Genomic DNA, 14,310 nt, shown 5'->3' on the forward strand with positions numbered 1-14,310 from the left:
AAAATCAAATTGACAAGATTGGTCTTTGCGATGGGCAGAGACGTGTGAGGGGAAACACTGGCGTAATAGGCGCTCGCTGCTACCGACAGAAACTTCAACGTTTCACTTCACCACGCAATTTTGACACTACAAGTGATAGGTCGCTGACGGTTGCAGATATGACAGAACAGGGAAATCGACATGAAGTGTTTCGGGCAAATCCGATATGTGACGAAACCGGACGACGGAGGCGTTGGGCACCTTTTACTGTACCGTTTACAAACAGTTAGCATTGTTAGTAAAGTACTTATCACAAAGTATGAACGTGCATCGTTTTCCTTTCAATTCTTGCTCTACGGGGGATAAGCAGGCTGCTACCTTGTTAATGTACAGAATATCTAATAATAAATCAGTACTTAAATACATAGCTCTTAACCGGCAGAATACTTAAACTGTGCGTCCGATATTTTTAAAGGCCACTATTTCGACCTTTTTCCATCGATATATCGATACGACGTTTTGATAATCGAGTGCCGATATTGATATTTTTCTCGATATTTTTCAAAATATCGACATTGCTAGCGCCTACGGAACTGGAAGGGCATATGTAGTTGGAATCAAGCGTTAATGAAAGCAAAGCAAAATTGAAACACAGTGAAAGTAGCTATTCTGTGAATGCAGAAAGCAAATGCACCGAAGAATCTTAGACTGATTGGAGCACTATGCTGGAAAAATAAGTGGGCAATGGATGCAAATTCTTTTACATTGAAATATTCGTCGAAATCTTCATTGCGAAGGCACGAAACAGCGTAAGTGTCTTGATCAACAGACAAGGCAAGTATGGAAGATGCTGAGAATGAATTGCAATCTCCTTTCTCGATTATAAACAAGAAAAAAGCAACAAACGGCTGGGGAGCAAACAATTGCTACCTGGGCAGACGGAACACCAGAACTTCGCAACCTACCCTCGACTGTGTAATAGGTTCAAAATGGTTCAAATGGCTCTGAGCACTATGCGACTTAACTTCTGATGTCATTAGTCGCCTAGAACTTAGAACTAATTAAACCTAACTAACCTAAAGACATCACACACATCCACGCCCGAGGCAGGATTCGAACCTGCGACCGTAGTGGTCTCGCGGTTCCAAACTGTAGTGCCTAGAGCCGTGTGTAATAGGAAGCTGTGGTACTCTGACGTCGAATGACAGGAGCCTTGTTGCAAAGGTTTCGTGTAACGCACAGAGAGAACTGAAACTCTAATGAATATGTGAAAAACAGGTACACTTTTTCTATTAAATGTGACAACTTCGATAGTGAATTTACACTGAAGCGGCAAAGAAACTGGTATAGGCATGCGTATGCAAATACAGTGATACGTAAACAGGCAGAATACGGCGCTGCGGTTGGCAACGCCTATATAAGACAACAAATGTTTGGCGCACTTGTTAGATCGGTTACTGCTGCTACAATGGCAGGTTATTAAGATTTAAGTGAGTTTCAACGTTGTTTTATAGCCGGCGCACGAGCAATTGGACACAGCATCTCCGAGGTAGCGATGAAGTGGGGATTTTCCCGTACGGCCATTTCACGAGTGCACCGTGAATATCACGAATCCGGAAAAACATCAAATCTCCGACATCGCTGCGGTCAGAAAAAGATCCCGCGAGAACGAGACCAACGTCGACTAAAGAGAATTGTTCAGCGTGACAGAAGTGCTACCCTTCCTCAAACTGCTCCTGATATCAATGCTGGGCCATTAACAAGTGTCAGCTTGCGAACCATCCAACGAAACATCAACGATATGGCATTTCCGCGCCGAAATCCAACTCGGGTACCCATGATGACTGCAGGACATAAAGCTTTACGTCTCTCCTAGGCTCTTCAACACGGACAATGGACTGTTGGCGACTGGAAACGTGTTGCCTGGTGGAAAGAGTCTCGTTTCAAATTGAATCGAGCGGATGGACGTGTACGGGTAAGGAGACAACCTCATGAGTCCACGGGCCTTGCATGTCAGCAGGGGACTGTTCAGACTGGTGGAGGCTCAGTAATGGTGTGGGGCGTGTGCAGTTGGCGTGATATGGGACCCCTGATACGTCTAGATACGACTCCGACAAGTGACACGTACGTAAGCATCCTATCTCTTCACCTGCATCCATTCATGCCCATTGTGCATTCCGACGGACTTAGGCAATTCCAGCTGGACAATGCGACACCCCACGGCCAGAATTGCTACAAAGTGGCTCCACGAAATTCCACTGTGCTTAAACACTTCCGCTGGCTACCAAACTCCCCAGGCATGAACATTATTGAACATATCTGGGATGGGTTGCAACGTGCTGTTCACAAGAAATCTCACTTCGTCGTACTCTTACGGATTTATGGACCGCCCTGCAGGATTCATGGTGTCAGTTCTCTCCAGCACTACTTCAGACATTAGTAGAGTCCATGGCACGTCATACTGCGGCACATCTGCGTGCTCACGGGGCCCTACACGATGTTAGGCAGGTGCACCAGTTTCTTTGGCTATTCACTATATGTCTTAGTAATGAAATTTTTCAAGAGTATACATTGACTTATGTGACTGGTTTCAAGTGAAATAGGATATTAATACATCCTGAAATTCTGTATGATATGGCCTTGTTTTCTTCTGTTCATTCTACAAAGGAATTAAGTGTTTTCCAGTCCGCATTTTATTATGACGTCATGTGCAACATTTAAATGTACTTACTGCTAATGCCATGAACATTTCGAGAATTAAGCTATACCTTTAATACCTTTGTTTAGCACATATTTATTAGCTTAGTGATTAAACAGATATGTCGGGCGGGACTCGAATGTTTGATGATAGGCCTTGCGTTTTACCTTTTGTTGTCCTGATCTCACAAGACGCATGCGGGTGTATGATTTTTCTACAATATTTGTATGAAGTACTAGCCACATCTCTATCCTAAAATGTAAGTAGATGTTTTTAATAACTGAAAAAAGAAAAAGTGATCTAGCGGGATGAAATCTCGGTCGGGCCCAGAATCTTTCAGCCTTCGTTTTAACCTAGCCATCATCTCTCAACGATGTGAGAAGTCGCCAGGAACGACATGCGGTTGGGATTCCACGTTAAAAAGTAGGTCCCCTAACCGGAGTAGGTTAGGGATACACACGTCACCGAAGTGTCGATGGTTAGGAAGAGATGCCACTGCTCCATATGAACTTTTTGCTACCGGTTTCATTGGTTTCAGTCAAGTCAGTTGTTCACTGTTACTTACTGGTATGTTCAGCAGTTCCGCGTACCAGCTCCACACGTCAACAAGGAATTAGCTATCTGAAGATGGCTATGTTTATCTGAAACCACTTACCAGAATAAATAAATACCAACGGCGATCTACACTGACAATTGTTGTTACACAATTTCTTCCGATAACACTCCGTCCCTGCTGCAAGTAATCTAATGTCTACTTTCTGTTTCGACGTCATTAGAAACTGAAGATTCTTAAAGGAAAAATTCCTGCCCAGGTCGTTTATGTAGAACCCAAAAAGAAGGCATTTGGCTGGGGAGCAGAGAACCAGCGTTCGATTCGCGAACGGATTCAGTAATTTTTCTTTAGCTGTACTTTATTTGCATTGTGAAATGGTCGAAATGGGAGGGTTAATAAGCTAAGTAGATGAATAAAGAATAATAACAAGGTAGGCAAATAAATTCTTGAAACGACTTTAATTGGTTCAAATGGCTCTGAGCACTATGGGACTTAAAATCTGAGATCATTAGACCCCTAGAACTTAGAACTACTTAAACCTAACTAATCTAAGGACATCACAAACATCCATGCCTGAGGCAGGATTGGAACCTGCGACCATAGCGGTCGTGCGGCTCCAGACTGGAGCGCCCAGAACCGCTCGACCACTTCGGCCGGCCGACTTTAATTAGGAAAGAATTAAAAGTTATATGCGTAGTTGTAAGAAAACAATACCGAGTAAGACCTTCGCGAATTTGACACGGGGGATCACAGACGACCAACGGAGCAATGCTTGTTTACAGTCAGGCGTAGGGCAGAATTTTATTTTGAGCAGTCAAATTTGCAATATTTTTATGGAAACCCAGCGGGAATTACCCAACCCAGCGTTTAGCACAGATAACGATTCGTAACGTAATTTCATGATCAACTCTCAGCAGCGGCTTTTCAGGCAATATAATCGTATGTCTGGTACGCATCAAAATTAACTTCCGGAAAACAGATATTTTAAATGTAAACCAAGTCTCTTTTTATCTGAATCCTCGGAAGATTGCATTCATTAGATGTTCTTGATGCAACGAGTATATTTGCTTCGAGTGTTCATATGCTAAGTACCATTCATGTAACTGTTCGAAGGAAACTGAAGACATGTAACAGACCATCTTCGTCTCCATAGGGTGAATTTAGTAGATCTCGATGACCGTCCTACAAGTGTGCGTTCCACACAGTGATTTCTGCAACAAAGTGGCTGGGGTGTGCATTTCCCAGCTTGTGTGTTGTTCACTGATGAAACCACACTCACTAGGGATGGTGTATTCAATTACCACAATGAGCATTTGCGATCACCACAAAAACCTGAAGGTGTGCGGTACCACGCAGCACAACATCCTTTCACAATTAATGTTTGGGTGGGTTTGGTCGGCCACTTCTTAGTGAGGCCATACCTTTTACCATTCCGCTTGTCCGCAGCGAACTATCGAACCTATCTGGAACAGGTTCTTCCCGGCTTGCTTGAAGATGTTCCAGTAAATGTGAAGTGTAGCATGTAGTTCGAACATGATGGGGCGGCTATTTATTTTGGATTCGCTGTTCGTAGGCATTTGAACAGGTCATTCAAGCATCGATAGATTGGGCGCGGTGGAGTGACACTACAGCCGCCACGCATACCGGATTTATCAAGCCTTGATTTCTTTCTGTGTGGAGCCATGAACTCACACGCGCATCTCGATCCTAAGTACTTCGAATATCGTCGAAAAAATCGTCTCCGCAGTGCCCACAATCAATGAAACTCCCAGTGTATTCGAGCATGACTGGCGGTCAATGCTCCGTCGGTATCAAGCATGCGTGGCGCTTGATGGTGCAAACTTCGAGCGTCTGTTGTAACATTAGAGCTGTATCCATGTCGTACACCATGTGTACCCATTATGTCCGATAAATGCTTCAGATGAATCCATCTCTTGTTTCCTTTCCGATCTTCGATCTCCGCTAAACTTACACCTGACGTTTGTAGCCATGGGTTGTTATGCAATTCTCAAACCTTATGTTGTCTCCCGCCTCTTCTAGAAGTTTGTCGCAACTTTTCTGGGACACCCAGTAAGCAGAGTGGTCCAGTGATCGTATCCAGGCCAAATACCTCACGAAATAAGCGTCAAACGAAAAAACTGCAAACAACGAAACTTGTCTACCTTGGAGGGGGAAACGAGATGACGCTATGGTTCGCCCGCTAGATGGCGCTGCCATAGGTCAAACGGATATCAACTGCGTTTCTATAAATAGGAACCCCCATTTTTATTACATGTTCGTGTAGTATGTAAAGAAATATGAATGTTTTAGTTGGACCACTTTTTTCACTTTGTGACAGATGGCACTGTAAGAGTCACAAACATATGGCTCACAATTTTAGACAAACAGTTGGTAACAGGCAGGTTTTTTAGATTAAAGTACAGAACGTAGGTACGTTTGAACATTTTATTTCGGTTGTTCCAATGTGATACCCGTACCTTTGTGAACTTATCATTTCTGAGAACGCATGCTGTTACAGCGTGATTACCTGTAAATACCACATTAATGCAATAAATGCTCAAAATGATGCATTTTGCAATACGTGTAACTACATTCCTCTCAACAGCGAGTAGATCGCCTTCCGTAATGTTCGCACGTGCATTGACAATGCGCTGACTCATGTTGTCAGGCGTTGTCGGTGGATCACAATAGCAAATATCCTTCAACTTTCCCCATAGAAAGAAATCCGGGGACGTCAGATCCGGTGAACGTGCGGGCCATGGTATGGAGCTTCAACGAACAATCCACCTGTCATGAAATATGCTATTCAATACCGCTTCAACCGCACGCGAGCTGTGTGCCGGACATCCATCATGTTGGAAGTACATCACCATTCTGTCATGCAGTGAAACATCTTGTAGTAACATCGGTAGAGCAATTGGTAGAAAATCAACATACATTCCACCATTTAGATTGCCATCGATAAAATAGGGGTCAATTATCCTTCCTCCCATAATGCCACACCATACATAAACCCGCCAAGGTCGCTGATGTTCCAGTTGTCGCAGCCATCGTGGATTTTCCGTTGCCCAATAGTGCATATTATGCCGGTTTACGTTACCGCTGTTGGTGAATGACGCTTCGTCGCTAAATAGAATGCGCGGAAAAAATCTGTCATCGTCCCGTAATTTCCTCTTGTGCCCAGTGGCAGAACTGTACACGACGTTCAAAGTCGTCGCCATGCGATTCCTGGTGCATAGAAATATGGTACGGGTGCAATCGATGTTGATGTAACATTCTCAACACCTACGTTTTTGAGATTCCCGATTCTCGCGCAATTTGTCTGCTACTGATGTGCGGATTAGCCGCGACAGCAGCTAAAACACCAACTTGGGCATCATCATTTGGGGCAGGTCGTGGTTGACCTTTCAAATGTGGCTGAACACTTCTTGTTTCCTTAAATAACTTAACGATCCAGCGAACGGTCCGGACACTTGGATGATGTCGTCCAGGATACCGAGAAGCATACATAGCACACGCCCGTTGGGCATTTTGATCACAATAGCGATACATCAACGCAATTAGTAAACGGTCCACTTTAATACGGATAATGTATCACGAAGCAAATACCGTCGGCACTGACAGTATATTACGTGATACCACGTACTTATTACAGCGCCATCTATCACAAAGCGAAAAAAGTGGTCCAAGTAAAACATTCATATTTCTTTATGTACTACACGAATATATAATAAAAAATGTTGGTACCTATTTAAAAAAAAAGCAGTTGATATCCATTTGGCCCGCATCTCGTGGTCGTGCGGTAGCGTTCTCGCTTCCCACGCCCGGGTTCCCGGGTTCGATTCCCGGCGGGGTCAGGGATTTTCTCTGCCTCGTGATGGCTGGGTGTTGTGTGCTGTCCTTAGGTTAGTTAGGTTTAAGTAGTTCTAAGTTCTAGGGGACTTATGACCACAGCAGTTGAGTCCCATAGTGCTCAGAGCCATTTGAACCAATTTGATATCCATTTGACCCATGGCAGCGCCATCTAGCAGCCAACCATAGCGCCATCTGCTTTCCCCCTTCAAGCTAGACGAGTTTCGTTCTTTGTAGTTTTTTCGTTTGATGCTTATTTCGTGAGATATTTGGCCCGGTCACTATTAATCGACCTCCCTGTATACGGTCGCTGAATCAAATGTAATGTACGTTCTTTCCGAAATGTCCGAAAGAACAGACACTACACTAATAAATAAACAAATGTGACGTACAAGATATAAATAAACGCAAATAACTGTCACTGTTTCAAAGTATCGTTGGAAATCAATAACTGTAGAATACACTGATTGTGGCGAATATTGTGACGCCTACCCGGCGCAAGACTGAATGTCTCCGGGTGACGTTGCGAGAACGTGACGTGGTAAGCGCAGCATAAGCCGATGGGGAGCCAAGCATACGGCGGTAGTATGCGGCAGCGCCGCACTAAAGCATGTCAACATGCTCCAAACTGTGGAGAATCGAATGGTAACTATAGCGCTGCGTGGTGCAGTGCGATCACGCGTCAGAGACTGTAGACCAAATTACTGGAGTTCAGCGTCTCTGTGTACGCTACCGAGAGACTGAGCGATATTTCCTCGAAAAAAAAAAAAAAAAAAAAACCACAGCTCTACTGATAGCGAAAACTGAAATAAAATACATTCGCGAGTGTCAATGAAATGGTCGGAGCTGCTACTTGGCAACGACAGCACCAAAAGGCAGCCAAAGAATCTCGATTAGCAGTCGCTGCAATTACTTTATTGCATCTGCGTCTAAATCTACATGATTGCTCCGCAATTCCCATTTAAGTATTTCGCAGCGCCTTCATTGAACTACTTTCAGACTCTTGACCGTTCCATTCTCGAAAAGGACATGCGAAAGATGATCATCTAATCTTTTCGTGCAAGCTGTGATTTCTCTTATTTTTATTACGAGTGTTTTTTTCTCCCTGTGTAGGTGGGAGTCAACAAATATTTTGGAGCAATTTTTTCGATGTATTCTGTCAATCCTATTTGGTAAGATTCCTGTACAGTACTGGAACACTCCAGAAGAGGCCGGACAAGCACAGTGTAGGCAGTGTCTTCACTTGATTTATTGCGTCTTCTGAGTGTTCTGCCAATAAAACGCTGTCTTATTTCACCTTTACCACTACATATTCTTTGCCACGGTTCCAGTTAAAGTTGTTCGTAACTGTAATACCTGGGTACCTAGTTCATTTTGCGACATTTTATCCTGTAACCGAAATTTAACGGAATATTTTTAGCTTCCATGTGGAGGACCTTACACTTTTTATTGTTAGTTCAAGAGCCACTAGGTGGCCGAGGTGGCCGTTCTAGGCGCTTCAGTCTGGAACCGCGCGAACGCTACGGTCGCAGGTTCGAATCCTGCCTCGGGGATGGATGTGTGTGATGTCTTTAGGTTAGTTAGGTTTAAGTAGTTCTAAGTTCTAGGGGACTGATGACCTCAGATGTTAAGTCCCATAGTGCTCAGAGCCATTTGAACCAAGAGCCACTCTTTTTGTCATGCAGATATCTTGTCGAAGCCATTTTATAATTAATTTTGTTCTTCTAACGACTTTACCAGACGTTTACATCTACATCTACATGACTACTCTGCACTTTACATTTAAGTGCTTGGCAGAGGGTTCGTCGAACCACAATCATACTATCTCTCTACCATTCCACTCCCGAACAGCGCGCGGGATAAACGAACACCTAAGCCTTTCTGTTCGAGCTCTGATTTCTCTTATTTTATTTTGATGATCATTCCTACCTATGTAGGTTGGGCTCAACAAAATATTTTCGCATTCGGAAGAGAAAGTTGGTGACTGAAATTTCGTAAATAGATCTCGCCGCGACGAAAAACGTCTTTGCTGTAATGACTTCCATCCCAATTCGCGTATCATATCTGCCACACTCTCTCCCCTATTACGTGATAATACAAAACGAGCTGCCCTTTTTTGCACCCTTTCGATGTTCTCCGTCAATCCCACCTGGTAAGGATCCCACACCGCGCAGCAATATTCTAACAGAGGACGAACGAGTGTAGTGTAAGCTGTCTCTTTAGTGGACTTGTTGCGTCTTCTAAGTGTCCTACCAATGAAACGCAACCTTTGGCTCGCCTTCCACACAATATTATCTATGTGGTCTTTCCAACTGAAGTTGTTCGTAATTTTAACGCCCAGGTTCTTAGTTGAATTGACAGCCTTGAGAATTGTACTATTTATCGAGTAATCGAATTCCAACGGATTTCTTTTGGAACTCATGTGGATCACCTCACACTTTTCGTTATTTAGCGTCAACTGCCACCTGCCACACCATACAGCAATCTTTTCTAAATCGCTTTGCAACTGATACTGGTCTTCGGATGACCTTACTAGACGGTAAATCACAGCATCGTCTGCGAACAACCTAAGAGAACTGCTCAGATTGTCACCCAGGTCATTTATATAGATCAGGAACAGCAGAGGTCCCAGGACGCTTCCCTGTGGAACACCTGATATCACTTCAGTTTTACTCGATGATTTGCCGTCTATTACTACGAACTGCGACCTTCCTGACAGGAAATCACGAATCCAGTCGCACAACTGAGACGATACCCCATAGGCCCGCAGCTTCATTAGAAGTCGCTTGTGAGGAACGGTGTCAAAAGCTTTCCGGAAATCTAGAAATACGGAATCAACTTGAGATCCCCTGTCGATAGCGGCCATTACTTCGTGCGAATAAGGAGCTAGCTGCGTTGCACAAGAACGATGTTTTCTGAAACCATGCCGATTACGTATCAATAGATCGTTCCCTTCGAGGTGATTCATAATGTTTGAATACAGTATATGCTCCAAAACCCTGCTGCAAACCGACGTCAATGATATAGGTCTGTAGTTAGATGGATTACTCCTACTACCCTTCTTCTTCTTAACAACAGCATATCTGCAAACGGTCTACGAAAGCTGCTCTGATTGTCTCCTCAACCGCTTGTATGAAATAAGAACAGGGAAGGGACTATAAAACTTCTTTGGACAACCCCAGATATCGCTTCGGTTTCACTAGGTGTCTTCCCGTCAATTACTAAGAACTGTAATCTTTCTGACACGAAACCAGTCGTCAAGTGAGATAATACTTCATGTTTTATTTAGATCCTACGCAAGTTATCACCGTCTTTTCCACTAATCTTCGCCAGTTTCACCTTCCTTTTTTCGGGCTTAACTTTAATACGGCGCTGAGTAAGCCCTCCATTACGTACAACTCCTTTTCGTAATCTTTACTATTGGAAGGAGCATCTATGTTGCCAACGAGACTAAGCGCTGGAAGAATGTCTGTGGCCATTGCTCTGTTATTTCCTGTTCTGAAATTTGCTTTCACCTTCTTCGTTGACTCTCTGTCATCAAAGTTAAGCAACAAACGGCATAAGTTGCTCGAACGTATTACATCACTCTTAACACGAACCTCAGATGCTGCTAGTTTGTAAAATACCAACATATTAATGTGATACATACTAACGCGATATAGGATATTTAGAATGCACAGCATCAATCATGAATTTAGTTTTAATTCAATTCATTTAAGACAACATCCTTAACACTTCGAATTTACTAAATGCTCGTAGTTACCTGAACACGAAAAATGTAACTACAAAAACGGTAAGAAGTTTTCTAAAAGTGAACTAAAATCAATTTTCAGCCGGTTGCTGCTGTGTGTTATAAGTATTCCGAACAAATGTTTCAGTTTTTCTTAATTAATGTTCCAACTCTGTTACTGTTGATTGTGTTATCTGTGTCTATACCGTATACTAAAACTCCTCACGGTCTACATTACCCTATTCTACCTTCCTTTGCAAAAAACCACGTCACATGTTCCACACCTCATGTTGGTTACTTATAGCAATACAGGTAGTACAAGAATCTTAAATACATCGTTGACGCTCTAATAACATGAAGGATGTTGATACATCAGAGATCGTTTCACAAAGGCGACACTCATATGCCGAAACAATTTATTGATCAAATCGCAATCAGTAAAAAGCAAAGGGATTTACGTGGTATACGGCTGATAAGTTATTATGAGAATTTATAAAGATACTTCTGTAGGCTATAATTCCCCGTCAATATCATAGCTTGAAAATGTAATTTGATACTAGACTGGTTGAATGCAGAACGTGAAAAAGTGGCTTTAGTCATATGTGCATACTGTTCTGTTCCAATTTACTCTGATCACTTCAGTGAAATCCCGTACCTGCGCGCTTGGAGGCTGTGTAGCTGCGCAAAACTACCACGTCAGTGGAAAATGCTTGTGGCTGCGATAGTGTAACTACACTGTACATCATATTAATGTCCGCAGCTCGTGGTCTAGTGGGCCTCTCTCTCTCTCTCTCTCTCTCTCTCTCTCTCTCTCTCTCTCTCTTCCTCCCTCCCTCCCTCCACACACACACAAAACCTGCACCCGCACCCACACCCACCTACTCAGCCACACACGTATACGTGTACACACTCTGCCACCGTCAAATTCGACAACCGCACAAAATGCGCATAGCATCGCACAAATGAAGGCAATCGTGATACATCGATGCAAGAAAAATGTCGATGATGTGTATCGATTTAAGACGAACTATAAATACGACATGGATATATTTCCCTTATATATTGGGCTCACACAATTAATTTTATGTATATTTCGCACAGACTCTGAAGGAAACCAAGGAGAAATTTGAAAGGAAGTTAATGTTCAGTGATGCGGAACCAAAACTTTGAGTTCTGCTGATGACATCGTAGAGCCTAATTTTATCGGAGGTGGAAACGGACTTGCAAGGGCTGTAAAATGGAGTGGATAATGTCTTGAAAATGTGTTATAACATGACGATTAACAAAGCTGAAGCAAACTTAATGGAATATAGTCGAATTAAATTAGGCAACGCCAGGGAATAGGAATAGGAAGTTAGAGACTTAAAGCAGTCGATGAGTTTCGGTATTTGGGTAGTAAAATAACTGACGATGACCAGCGTAGCTTATTAGCGAATATGTACATATATTGTGAAGGAACAGTTAAAATATCTACCTCCCTGAAGAGATACCAACAACATGATTGCAGGCAAACATCACATTTTATTTTTACTGCTCGCGTTTCTGCAAACACTACTTTTTTTCATACGTGATGAGTTACCCCGGAAAATTATTTCATAAGATATTATTCAGTGGAAGTATGCAAAACATGTCAGGCCGTTCATTCATTTGTTTCCAACGCTAGCAATTAAATGAATAGCAAAAGTAGCCAAAAAATAGCCGGCACGGTAGCTCAGCGTGTTCGGTAAGAGGGTTTAGATACCCTCTGTAATAAAAAACTGAGTGAACGCATCAACGAACAACCTGAACGGGTGTCATCGGACGTCCGCGATGAACAAATTCAATGAACAATATAGAACAAAATGAGAGAAACGACAAAAAATGAGTAGCGTTGCAGCCCCTGGATCACGGGGTCCCGGGTTCGATTCCCGGCCGGGTTGGGGATTTTCTTTGCCCGGGCACTGGGTGTCTGTGTTGTCTTCATCATCATTCATGACAGTAGCTAGACTGGATTGTGTAAAAATTGGACCGTGCAAGAATTGGGACTTTGTACAGACGCTGATGACCGCGCAGTTGAGAGCCCCACAAACCAAAAATCATCATCAACACATTAATGTGATCACCAATCAAAAACCTGAATAACCAATTTTTTCTGCATGGAACGCTGAGAGATATGCAGGAAGAGAGTTACTGAGGTTCTAGAAGGTACCTACACCAATGTGGATCCATGCCGACTCCAGTGGAGTGCTCACCAGCACTAGGTCTCTTGGTTGGATGATCCATGGCGCGCGCAGAACGATCGAGGTGGTCCCACAGATCCTCGATTAAATCCGAGGCGTTTGGTGGCCAGAGCAGTAAGGTAAACATAGCCGAGTGCCCTTCGAACCACACACGTACATTACGAGCTGTATGACACACTGCATAGTCCTGCTTGTAGATACCATCGTGCGGAGAAAAACAAACTGCATGTAGGGGTGGACATGGTGTCCAAAGACACTTACGTTGACCCACTGTGCCTTCCAGAATGACTATCCAACCCAGGGAATGCCATGAAAACATTCCCCACATTATAACGCTCCCCCTTTCGTCCTAGAACCCTACCGACGATTGTTGCAAGGTGTTCGCTTCCAAACTGTCAAGCCGTGTGCGCCAATAGCCATCTGTCGGGATGAAGCATAAACATGTTTCATCTGAAAAGACCACCTGTCTCCGCTTCGTGGACGTCCAGTTGGGGTGTTGGCATGCACGTTCTAGCCTTCGTCGCCGAAGAACAGCACTCAGCATAGGTGCATGCCCCAGGCGCCTCTTGCGACGTCCCTTATGCAGCAATGTTCGCTGAACGGTCGTTGGGGAAACACTGCTGGTAGCCCCTTTATTCATCTCGGAGGTCAGTTGCTCAACCGTCACACATCTGTTCTCTCGTACACATCTCTGTAGCTAGTCATTCACCTCTGTCACCTATGGACTGTCGTTCACCACAGTTGCCTCGGCGACAGTTTTGGATAGCCCCATTTAACCCTTCACGGTATTCTTCAACCACGGCGCCACACGAACAGTTTAGCCAGTTCCGAAATTCTTCCACCCTTGACTCGAAAGTCAATGACCTTGTCCTTTTGTTCAAATGGTTCAAATGGCTCTGATCACTACGGGAGTTAACAGTCCCCTAGAACTTAGAACTTAAACCTAACTAACCTAAGGACATCACATACAACCATGCCCGAGGCAGGATTCGAACCTGCGACCGTAGCCATCGCGCGGTTCTGGACTGAAGCGCCTAGAACCGCTCGAACAAAGCGGCCGGCTCATGTCCTTTTGTACGTCAGACACATCGCTCAGTTTCCGCATTACGACAATTGCTGCACTGTTTTCGGCATCCTCCCGACAAGCTTTATACAGGGTGTTACAAAAAGGTACGGTCAAACTTTCAGGAAACATTCCTCACACACAAATGAAAAAATATGTTATGTGGACATGTGTCCGGAAACGCTTACTTTCCATGTTAGAGCTCATTTTATTCTT

This window comes from Schistocerca americana, chromosome 2 (genome assembly GCF_021461395.2).
Source record: "Schistocerca americana isolate TAMUIC-IGC-003095 chromosome 2, iqSchAmer2.1, whole genome shotgun sequence".
NCBI classification, from domain to species: domain Eukaryota; kingdom Metazoa; phylum Arthropoda; class Insecta; order Orthoptera; family Acrididae; genus Schistocerca; species Schistocerca americana.